This window comes from Diadema setosum, chromosome 8, assembly GCF_964275005.1.
Source record: "Diadema setosum chromosome 8, eeDiaSeto1, whole genome shotgun sequence".
In the NCBI taxonomy this organism is placed as follows: Eukaryota; Metazoa; Echinodermata; class Echinoidea; order Diadematoida; family Diadematidae; genus Diadema; species Diadema setosum.
Window position 1 is genome coordinate 29,736,579 of NC_092692.1, and position 7,439 is coordinate 29,744,017.

The window sequence follows — 7,439 nt, forward strand, 5'->3', positions numbered from 1 at the left end:
AGCCAAGTTGGTATTGGTAGTTAGTGGACAGTATATGTGTCCCTACAGTGCAGTGCCTGTGGATGTTAAACTCACCGCTTCATTGCTGTCTGTTATCTAACTTGGTGGTTCAGTCGCACATTCTGTGACAGAAATATCCATTAGTTCTTTGACAAGGGGACATTCATTTCATTCATTTACCAGAGTATATTTGCAAAAACAAATCAGCTGTGGATAATTGTGTGAAACCAAAGAATCAACCTGTTTTTAGGTCTTTACTTGATGGTTGCTGTGTCTCGTGGTTAGATGTAATGTCATGTCCTCCAGTGATAATTTTGATAGTAACTCAGCAGGCCTCATTTTGTATGCGCTTCACTTTTATTACTGCAAAGATGTTCCCCTCCACCCCCCCCCCCCCCCCCCCTTCAGCATGCAGGCATTCAGCCAATTAATGAAATACCAGGTGCCACATCGTGTGGTTGCAATCCCTGCAAAATACCACTACGGGTGCATGTTCATTAGAACTATAGAGTGGTAATTCGTTGTCGCTAAGGTGATGGATACTGTGGTATTTCATGTCATTCACGAAATACCATGGTATTTCTGGCTCAAAAGTACCGGCACACCTCTTGGCGGTATAGCACTGCGCATATGTGAGTTATCTTCTACAGGGAGAAGACAGGGAATATAGTGGGTCATGTGAGAACTACGAATAGTACATATTCTACTTTGTGGCAGGATTGACTGTAATGACAGTTAACACTCATGTGCATGCATAATTCATGCAAAAGTGTGGGTTACCATCCTAAATACTACAGAATTTTGTGAAGTGTTTGAGTTTACATTACAAAATACCACAAGTGTGAATGGCCCCTACATGGGACTTGGATGTCATATCGATAGCTTGTTGCATATAAGTTGCTATTATGGTAACTTTGCCATCCGATGGTAACTATCATGGTAACAATACTCAACAGCCAATCAAAATCAAGAATTCCATGGAAGTTACCATTGGATGGCAAAGTTATCATAATACATGTAATAACTTTTATGCAATGGGCCCCTGGAGTCACTCAGTGGGTGAGCAGGGTTCCACACCCAGATGTGTGTGTTTCCAAAGAAAGGAGGAAGTAGGCCTAGTATTGCCAGCAGACTTGTTGATTAACACCAGGCATCAGGGAAAAGACACTGAATACTGTAATACCAGAAATGTTCACATGCATTGAAATTTCACATACTTCGTGAGAGCCAAGATTCGCAAAATTGAAATGCACACAAAAGTTCTTGTCTACACTATAAGCCTCGAAGTCCAGTAGCAGTTCGCAAAATTCCATGCCGTCGGCCGTCGGCTCCAATACATGAAAATTTCATGTTGCGAGAATACTTGCTTCAGAGTAAATAAAAGATATAAAAGATAAGAACTCCTTCACTTTAATATATGTGACATTGTTCACGCTTCTTCTGTGTGCATGTGTGTGTGTTTGTGTGTACAAAAATATGAAATTCAAATGTGCATTTAATGTTTATTATATGGATACGTGTATGGCAAAAGAAGTCAATCACATTTTGTGAATAAAAAAAAAAAACTTTGATAATATCCTCTGTCATGGACAGTGAATGAACATCGCAGGGATATAAGTATAACGTCAGCTATTGGGAGTTTGAGTGTAAGTTCATTATCTTTGATGTTGCCCCATAAAATCACATCCTGTTGTTATAATTGTATTCAAAGTTAAGAAATGTGGGAAATTATGCCTTTAAAAAATTGAGTTTTTTCGTCAGTTCTAAACTGAGCAACTTGAAGTGGCTGGGAATAAACTGTTACAAAAGAGAAAAGAAAGTTGTGTAATATGATTCATCAATGGTATGTCCTGACATATGTTACAGTCACATGAAAAAACCCCAACTGTTTTGATGCATCCGATTGTGAAGTATCAGTATGACACATGTATTTGCAATTTCATAATTTTATACCAAGTCTTGCAAGGTTTCAGTGTCACACTGGTCCCAATATGAAATTAGCAAGTGAATTGTCAATGTTATCTGGTAAATGTGTGTGAATCAAGAAAGGTTGTCGAAGAGTGTTCGGTTCAGTTTTTGCGTGAGCCCGCACCAACATGACACCATGGAGTTGTCGTGACTATTCAACGTTTGAAACTCTCTTACTTATGATCTTAATTCAAGGAACATGTGGAGTCAGAAGTGAACATGTAAAAAGATAAAAAAGAGAGTACAATAACCAGTCCGAGAGTAAGTAGGCAAAGTTCGTACATTGACAATATCAGCAACCCTGGTACACTGTTGCAAAATTGCTTTTCAATTCTGTATCTGTATGTACACACTGTCCTTCAAATTCTTTGAGCCTTACACGTAATGCATCGTGCATTATGCACAACTTGTCTATTATTACTACTACTCACTGTTTTGCCTTTAGTTTGCTTATATTCTTTTAGTACTTCCCCTATTGTTCCCCTCGGTGAAATAAGCGTGAAACCTGCTCTATTTTTGCCGGCTTATGATATGTATTAGCAGGATCATGCTACAGCACTGTTATTGCTTTTGTTTTGTTTTTTCCATTGACCCTGGTTTTCACAACTTTCTTTTTAAAGAGAGAGAACAAACAATGGAAGAGATGCATTGAATGTAACTGTGACGAGATGTAATTACAATTTATTTGTGTAATAATCTTGATCTGACATCGACATGCTGTGTTGAGAGTACAACGTACATGTGATCCAGTCAGCTTCAATTTTGAATCAAACGCACAAATGACGAGTGCAAAATGATACTGAAAATCAGTTGGAATGTATGTATAGATAGGACTGAGGATAGAATTTCAGGACACCTTTTTCACCTCATTCGAATGAAATGACACAACTAGGATACTGAATGTAAAAGCTCAATTCGTGGCTTGTAATGTGTATTATTCGTCAGTTTTTGTGTTCTGTGTGTAAAACAGAGCGTCCATTGAATGTGCAAAGGAGAGGGGACTGTTTCTTACTTGGTAAGACGATTTGAATGTGCATTGCTATATATCTCAGTTACAGACTTATGTTGCATTTTTGTTTTTACGTTCACCAATGTGAGATATGGTAAGTTCGAGTGGGATGTACGTATTGAATGCATGAAAACTATTTCAAAAGAAGTCGAGAGAAAGGGATGGCAATAAAAGAAAAAAAAGAAGATATTTACCACGAACAGTAGTTATCATGACTGACATTTATGCTTTTTAGGTATGGTCTACATTGATCTTACAACTGATAGAAATATGTATGTATATGTATTTATATATATGTATTTATATATATATATATATATATATATATATATATATATATATATATATATATATATATATATATATGTATATATATATTTATATATTTATATATGAGAGAGAGATAGTAGATATGGAATAAAAATGGTGGAATATGAAGTTTGACAAAAGTAAGCGTTAAAAAAAAATGCTTGTATGACAGTTGTTTCATTTGAAAAAGTACAGCTGTAAGATTGCACTACTGGACGACTTAAAAATTAGCCTGTGAAGAAAAAGTCTAATTTTGAAACCACAACAGTGAAAATTTTGTCAAGATCGGATGAAAATTGGGGAAGTTATGAAACTGAAATTTTGCTAATTTTACTGCACAGCTCTCGAACAGTTGACGTGGTAGATGTAAATATGCGAATGAGTGAGATGATGTTACGCACCAAATTTGCATGTTTGCTCATAACAAATATTCGTGGAAACATAGGAAAGAATACTGACGCCTGTATATATATATATATATATATATATATATATATATATATATATATATATATATATTTATCCGATTTCCCATTTTATTGGAATTTCATTAAAGTAAAACTCAAAACAAAGTCGAGCAGGATGATTTGGGTTTGTGTTTAATTAGTTTCTGGCTGGCGGAGCAAACCAGAGTGAAGATTTTACCGCTGTCAATAAATGACGGGAGAGCCGATCCTCAGAAGGAAATTAATAAGACCAGACAAGACCAGATAAAGGGTTAAAGGTCATTTCTGGACCAAAAATAACTTGATTTAAAAAAAGAAAGTAGGAAGATAAATGATTTACAAGCGAAAAATATTGAATTGAAAATTAAGGAAGTCACTAAATTTCAAAGATTTGCGAAACAATTCGCAAACAGTTGGCATGAATATGCGTGAGTGTGGGTGAGCTGTTGATGTCATTACTTCACAATTTTCCATTGATCGTGTACACTTGCGCGCGCGCGCGCGCACACACACACACACACACACGTAAATTGTTTCACAATAAAAATACGTACCCTTCCACAACCCCGCAAGCTGTCAAAACAGTAAGATGGTTACTAGAGTGACCCGTTTCTGTGTTCTTTTCTTATCTTTTCTTTTTCCTCTCTTATTTTTGGCTGTCAAACTCGTGTGTTACATGATGCTCTCTTCAAGATGTGGTTTTGCGCTGTGGAAATCAATTCTTATCTTCTTCTTTTTTTGGGGGGGGGGGGAAGGGGAGGGGATTCCAATTTTACTTTGATGTATACAGTAAAAATGGATAAATACAACGATGAAATTGTGTATTCGAAGTCGGACAAAAGGCAAGAAAGTTGCGCATTTTTACCTTTTTTATATATTATCAAATCAGGATTATGTTTTGTCACCATCTCATAAATTATCTATTTCATCGCACATGATTACCCAGTGCACGGATACGTCTTTTTACTTTGAATTATCAAAGGAAAAAGATATTCTTCTACTAACATCATGACTTGTGTAGTTTTACTTCCTAAGCGATGACGATTTTTTTTTTTTCGAGAGGATTTTAACAAAACAGGATTTAATGATGTAGATTTTATGCATCTTACATCTTGGAGAGATATGATTCGATGGCATCGTAAAATGTACTTTTCGAATGTGATTATCTTTTGTATGTATGTGTGTTTGTGTGTGTGTGTGTGTGTGTGTGTGTGTGTGTGTGTGTGTGTGTGTGTGTGTGTCTGTGTGTGTGTGTGTTTAGGTGTCCTCCAGTCGCATTAAGTCTAAAATTGCAAATTTCTCATGTTGATGAATGAATAATGGATGATAGATTTGGCTCTTGGATGACTTGTCGTTTTAGACCCTCAAGACAAAGAGACGATCAAACTAACAAACAAGCCAACTATAACAAACAAACTTTAAAGTTTTCATTAAACATGCTCTTAGCACAATTTTGCGAGTAAATGCAATCACATCTTTAATGTGCATTGATGAATTAGCTTCTTCTGTTTCCATGGCTGCATATATATATTGACTTCCTACAGGGGACGCTCGCAAAGCAATAATTCAATCTAGAAATTAAGAACACGCGACCGCCGGGCGTCCGAATCAACTTGTCCCGCCCATGTATAGCGGGAATGAAATTTCTCGGACGCGCACCGCGCGCCCTTGGCAGTCGAGATCTGATTGGCCAATACAACATCCAATCAATTATCGGCTGATTTGGGGCCCCGTGGAAAAGAAAGCGAATCAATGTTTACAAGAGGTGACAGGTCATTCACCGACTCGGCCCAGGAGAAGGGAGATAAATTGCCTCGCTGAAATGGATGCAAAAATGTTAATTTGACCATATGTCACCAAAAAGCCTCTCATATCCCTTCCCGCCTAACGTGGCCTTCCGCTGCTTTCTCGTATTATTTCCCGCCAATGGAAATTTTTCAGTAATGATGAGTAAGCGGTCAGGTTTGTGGTCATTATGCACAGGACTATGTACGTATGTGTAAGTTTCATGTATGTATGTATGTATGTATGTGTGTGCATGTTTGTGTGTTTGCTGCAGTATCCTCAAGAGCGTCCGAATTAGACTGATCATATTACCAGGACCAGGGAGGTCTTTCTTCCACCTCCCTGCCAGGACCAACTCCATCTACGTCCGGTCAAGTTTCTGGTCTTCACGGTTGCTCTGGTGCATACCACCTCTATTTAATTGGTGTGTATGAAAAAACAAGCAAACAAATAAACAAACAAACGTCATATGTGGGTTTTCTGGACAGTTTGTTAGCAGAGCCTGTTTTGTCAAATGATATAGGTCCTAATAGTGTGTGTGTGTGTGTGTGTGTGTACACATATACAAAAGTATGTACGTATGCCTATACGCCAATATAATAATAATAAAATATATAATAATATCTATGTAGCCTATATATACAGGTACATCATACATATACATAAAGATATAATTTTCATTTTCATATGAAATGGACACATTTGTCATTGAAAATATAGTAAGACCTCGATCGGAACACCGTGCACCGTGCAGCATTACACACACACACACACACACACACACACACACACACACACATTTATTACATGCATCTTTACATTATTTTCTCAGCAAAGGTCAAGGCAATGAGTGCTGTTTTTCAAAATATCGGAGATTAATGCAATTACTCTCGGAATGATTTTCTTTTACATTTTTCTGTTTTTGTGAAGTCAGAAATTGTCGAGGTCTGGAGTGGGGGAATAGCTCTTGGAATTTTTCCTAACATTCGAAGTTGTCCCTAACTTTTGACGGCGAGGTTCTTCACTTTTTTTTTTTTTCGATTGGGAGTTTTACTAAGCTTTCTCAAATCAACATACTATTGGGACACCCCTCCCCCCCCCCCCCCCCCCATGCTATAGATTATGTTCTCTCTTGGGGTGGTACATGCAATGGAATGTGCTGAGAAGTTGGTGTTTTAATGACTATTAAGTGTGCACCTGATTTGACTTCTTACAGCACCAGAAGTAGATTTCCCAAGTGAACAAGCCTTTATAATGGATGTGTGTGCATGGGGTGGGGGTGGTGGACCCTCTGACACATTTGAGACCAAACGCATAGACAGTAAACTGTATGCGTTACCGCAATCTATAAATACAGCCTGAACATGGTGAGGTTTCAAAGCTTTCTCAAGCACAGATACTTTAATCTGGTCTCAACCTAATCCTAAATTAGTCTCATTGATTCCTGCTGATGGGTGATCGGTCAGTTTTTATCCTGACCATCAGGATCTATACGCTGTGAATACAAGAGGGCTGAAGTGGAGAAAAAAAAAACAGAGAAAAGAAAACACTCGCCCTGTACTGTGCAGCTCAATACCATCCTTAGAACTTATTGTTAGCAATGAATGGTGATGATACTGCCAGCGACAATAGACTGAAGCGAAACCACGCCGTTCCGTTCGGCAGGTGCTAATCGCAAAACGTAGCCGATCCCCACGCGCAGGAGTCCGTGCAATTATTCCCATCCAAATTGCATTACCACGTCCATTCACTGAAATGGTAAATCACTTACAAAGCGAGTCGCTCAATAAAACAATCATCAACATCATAATCGGCCCCCTTAGCACGTGTTGTCACGTAAATGACTGGATTTTGACCCCAACCACCATCTATCATACCAGTATTTGGGTGATGAATTGATGTCTGTATAACTCTGTGATTAG